Source organism: Neomonachus schauinslandi, chromosome 6 (genome assembly GCF_002201575.2).
Source record: "Neomonachus schauinslandi chromosome 6, ASM220157v2, whole genome shotgun sequence".
In the NCBI taxonomy this organism is placed as follows: Eukaryota; Metazoa; Chordata; class Mammalia; order Carnivora; family Phocidae; genus Neomonachus; species Neomonachus schauinslandi.
In genome coordinates, this window is record NC_058408.1 from 151,693,292 (window position 1) to 151,698,344 (window position 5,053).

The window sequence follows — 5,053 nt, forward strand, 5'->3', positions numbered from 1 at the left end:
AATGTTTTCAAAGTTCATCCACGTTGTGGTTCATCCATGTTCCCTTTATAACCGAATAGTATTCCATCGTATGGATCCACCAGATTTTTAAAGTCCATTCGTAATGGACATTTGGTTATTTCTACCTTTTGATTATTATAATGCTGTTATAAACATTCGTGGGCAAGTTTCTGTGTGAACATAGATTTTCATCTCTTAGGTGTATAACTAGGACTAGAAATCCTGGACCCCATGGTAGCGGTTTAACCACATGAGAAACTGCTGGTCTGTTGAAAGTGACTCTATCGTTCCCTCCGTCCACCTGCAGGTGCATGAGGTCAGGCGTCTCCACCCCTCACAGCACTGGCTGTGGTCGGACTGGCTGATCGTAGCTGTCCTGGTGGGCGTGAAGGGCATCTTACTGTGGCTTTGATTTACATCCCCCTGATGACTGATGATGTGGAGCATCTTTTCATGTGCTTGGTGGCCATGTGTGTGTTTTCTTTAAAGAAATGTCTCTTTCTGATCATTTGACCATTTCTAAATGGAGTCATATGTCTTCTTACTGGTTGTGTTTGCAAGTGTTCTTTATATATTCGAGATGCGGGCCCTTTATCAGATACATGATTTTCAAATAGTTTCTCCCATTCTGTGGGCTGATTTTGATAATGTCTTTGAAACATAGATATTTTCAGTTTTGATGAAGACCAGTTTCTGTTTTTACTTTTATGATTCATGCTTTTGGTGTCAAAGCTAAATGTGCCCCAGATCCAATGCATCACTCACAGTTGCCAATTTATGAGACATCTGTTGTCAGATCTAAAATCCTGAAGGCAGCCCTGTGTGTTCTCAGTTTTACCATCTTAGCTCTTACATTTAGGTCCTTGATCCATTTTAAGTTAACTTTGTGTGTGGTGTGGGTAAGAGTCCAGCTCTATTCCCTTGCTTGTAACTCTGCAAGTGTTCAGCACTGTTTGGTGAGGAGACTGTTCTCTTCCCCTTGAACAGCCCTGGCACCCTTGTCAAAAACCGGCTGACCATAAATACACAGGATCACTTCTGGACTCTCAGTTCTGTTCCACGGATCTGGCCATGTACCCTACGCCAGGACGACACTGTCTTGATTTCTTTTTCTTTGCAGTAAGTTTTGAAATCAAAGTGGAGTCCTCTGACTTTGTTCTTCTTTTATGAGATTGTTTATTCTGGGTCCTGTGTGCTAGCATCTGAGTCCCAGGATCAGCTCATCAGTTTCTACAAAGAGCCAGCTGCGATTCTGATAGGGATTGCTTCGAATCTGGATATCAATTGGGAAACACTATCATCTTAACGATAAACCATCTTCCAATCATGAACATGTGATGTTCTCCCATTTATTTAGGTCTTCTTTAATTCCTTTCGATAATAAAACCACAGGTCTTCTTGAAAGCCTCTGGAGCGCTTGAGTGATCAACGCTGATCTGATACAAAGTGCAAAGTCTCCACCTGTCTAAGCAGTTAGATGGAGGGGAGCAGGGTTTGGGCTTTGTCCTACCCCATGAGGGAGCCTCCTGCCTCCTGCATGTTGCAGCCCTCGCCAGCATGCCCAGGCAGGTGGGGGCTCTTCGCTCCGTCTCCTTGCTACTTCAGTTCAGAGGCCCTGGATATTCTCCTGACTTTGACCCTCCATCCCTGAACACTGTTCTCCCCTCTTCACAGCCAGGGAAGCCTATCTTAGGGTGCCCGGCCATCCTGATTTGCACTCACATGTGTGAGGGCGTCACTTTATTTGGCATACGTCTATCCACTTCACTCAGCCCACCTTACTGAAAAGGCCTGACATTCGCCACTACACTGCTATGTCAACTGTGTTATCAGTCAGGGGACTGTGTGGACGGACCTGCTTCTGGACTCTGCTTCATGAAGTTGTTTTATAGTCTTGCTCTAACACCAAGTGGTGTTACTTACTGTGGCCCCATAAGGAACTTTGTTAGGGACTGAATAGGTGTGTCCCCAAATTCAAATGTTGAAGCCCTACCCCACAACATGATAGGAGGTGATGAGGTTTAAATGAGATCCTGGGGTGGGGCCCCATGATGGGAGTCAAGCCCTCATAAGAGATTGAAGCCCTTCTTCTCTCTGCATGGTGAGAAGGTCGCTGTCCACAAGCCAGGGAGAGAGCCCTCACCAAGAACCAGATCTGCCAGCACCTGGATCTGGGGCTCCCCAGCCTCCGGGACCGGGAGAAACCAAGGTCTGCGTTTGAGCCCCCCTGGGGTGTGGGATTTTGTCACAGCTACCCAAACTGAGTAAGACGGTGGTTCAAGACCTCAGGCTTCCCACTCGGTCAAGATTGCTGGGGCTTCTCGTGGTTGTTTACAATTCCATGTAGACTTCGGAATCAGCTTCTCAGCTTCAGGAAAGGAGCTCCCGGAGCTGCACTAAGATTGAGACAGAGTCCAGGGGTCATTTTAGGGAGAATCGGCATCTTTTCAACATGTAATTTTTCAACCCACGAAAGTGTTCTATGCCTCCATTTCTTAAGATTTTAAACATTTCTCAACAATTGTAAGGTTTCCTGGGAAGACATCTCACATAACATTGGTAGCTTTCTTCCTGGGTATTGGGTATTATTTATGGTGTTATAAATGGTGTACTTTTTTTAAATTCCTGCTGTTACCAAAATACGGTTGTATGTGGACCTTGTATTCATCAGTCTTACTAAATTCCACTTACTGAACTCAATACTTTTTAAGTTCTTTTGGATTTTCTCAGGACACTAATTTTATTTTTTTATTATTTTTTCTCTTTCAAGATTTTGTTTAACTTGTAGTTAGCTAACATATCGTGTAGTTTTCTCCCTCGTTTGGTCAGTAATTGTTTGGTCACTAGCAGCAGAAATCCCTGCGAGGAAGTTCAGGTAAACGTGAAGTCAGTATCAGGCCTCAAGGACGCTGCACTCCACAGTAGCCTCTCCCTTGAGCTCTGCCTCCCTGGGACCCCATGGCCCTGGGCTCCCCAATCAATCTGCCCTGTCTGAGCCCCGACTGACTGCCCACGTCAGTCTCCATGACCCTGCAGCACCAGCACCCCGCTACCTCTGGGTGTCCTCTAGAAGCTTCCACCTCCCAGACACACCACGTAGTGATCCCACTGTCATTCTACTATTTTTTCCAAGTATATATTATTCTATAATATTATATATATTATATATTTATTTTTCTTGCCTTCTCTTGACAGAGAAACTTATAATTTTGAATTATCTTATATACCCAGTGTTATGTGCCTGCCTCACCTTAAATTTATATCATTAGTATTTACCATTTTATTAAATATACTTTAAAAGCATGATCTTAATGGCTTAGTAGAATATATAATATTCTATTATATGGCTATACCGTAATTCAATTAACAATTCCTATTTTCCGGTATTTGGGTTCTTTCCAGTTTTTTAAATACATATTACTGTAGCGAACAGTCTTGTACTTGAATCTTGCCTAATCTCTGATTATTTCCTTAAGATTGATTCCTCAAAGTGGAATTAGTGGGTCAAAGGATATGAACATTGTTAAGTCTCTTGATATAATGTCAAATTGATTTCCAGAAGGCTGTACCAATTTACTCTTCTATCGACAACTCTAAGAATGCCCATTTCTCCATCAACAGGATTGAGTATTAGCTTTTAAGTAAAATCTTTTCTAATTTAATAGATGAAAAAAATTTCATCTCATTATTTTGATGTGCATTTTTAAGTAAGGTTGAATATATTTTCCTAAACTTATCAATCACTTGTATTGTTCCCTTGTGAATTGACTGTGAATTTGCCTGTTTTTCTTCAGGGTATCTGGTCTTACTGATTTGCAAAAGCTCATTGTATATTGAGATATAAACCCTTTGTTGTCATTGTTGCAAGTTTCTTTCTGTCTCTCCCGGTGGCCCCAGGCCCAGCCCAGGTTCTGCTGTCCGCAGTGATGGTGCAGGGCTTGTCTCTGGTAGCTGGAAACGCAAGTTGCACTCAGCTAGGCGCCCTGCCCTGTCAGTTGAGGGGGCTGTCTGTAGCCTTCAGCGCGGTGGTGGGAGAGGTCTGATGGGGCAGTAGGCGGATGCCCGGGATGCCCGAGTTCCCCTCTGACGCTTCTGTTCTTTTCCGGCTGACACCTCTGACTTTGTGGTTGCTCATTCTGATCCCGCTAGCCAAACCACTGGTGATCTTCTTTTCCTCGCTTTCTCCCTCATCCTGCCCCTCTGCTGGCCATGACAGAAGCCTTGGCAGAGCCCTGCCTGGGGCTGGGGCGTTGGCCGGTGGCGCAGGCCTCACAGCCCCGTCCCTCTGGCACTGCCTCAGTGCCCCTTCCTGCCCCATCCCTGCACCATGTGAAGGGCTCCCACACTCAGTTTTCACTGCAGACGCCATGTGCACTCCAGGGGCGCCCCGTGTGCACGGGCATCCTGTTCTCCCCGGCCCCATGCGGACCACATGGTGACCCGAGGATGCTGGTGGAGAAGCACTAGGGAAACAGCTCCTTTGAGGCCCCCTCATTTGTTGCAAAGGCCCTGGGGAGGAACCTCTCTGCCTTCAGTTTTGGAATCATGGTCCCGTGACACTGGTCGTGTCCAGAAGCAAGGCCGCGCAGAGCTTCAGCTGACGATGGCTGCACAAGCCAGTTTCCCTCTCATGGTCTGGCTGAGTCAAGCCCTGGGGGCGGCATGTGTCCTCCCTGAGCTTGCTTGGAACCTTCCCAGGGAGGTGTGGTGGTTCTCCTTCCATCCACACGGTCAGTCTCTCTCTCACTCTCTCAGCATCCCCCTCCCCTGCCCAAGGTATCTGAAACCCAAGTCAGTGGGAAGGGCAAGATTGGGAGATTAGAGACTTCATTTAGCCTCTAGCCCTGGGCCTTCCAGCCCTGTGACTTTGGGCTGGCCACGTAGCCTCTCTGAATGGCAGTTTGGTCACCTACGAGGAGGAACGGGCTCCGTGGGACTGCTAAAATGACCTGCAAACCCCCCATGGCAAGTGTGTATGGGGTGTGGTGCTTGTTTGCTCTTCAGAAATGCGTGGGCTGCTCAACTCACTTTAGAGCTTATGTTTTAAAAGGTA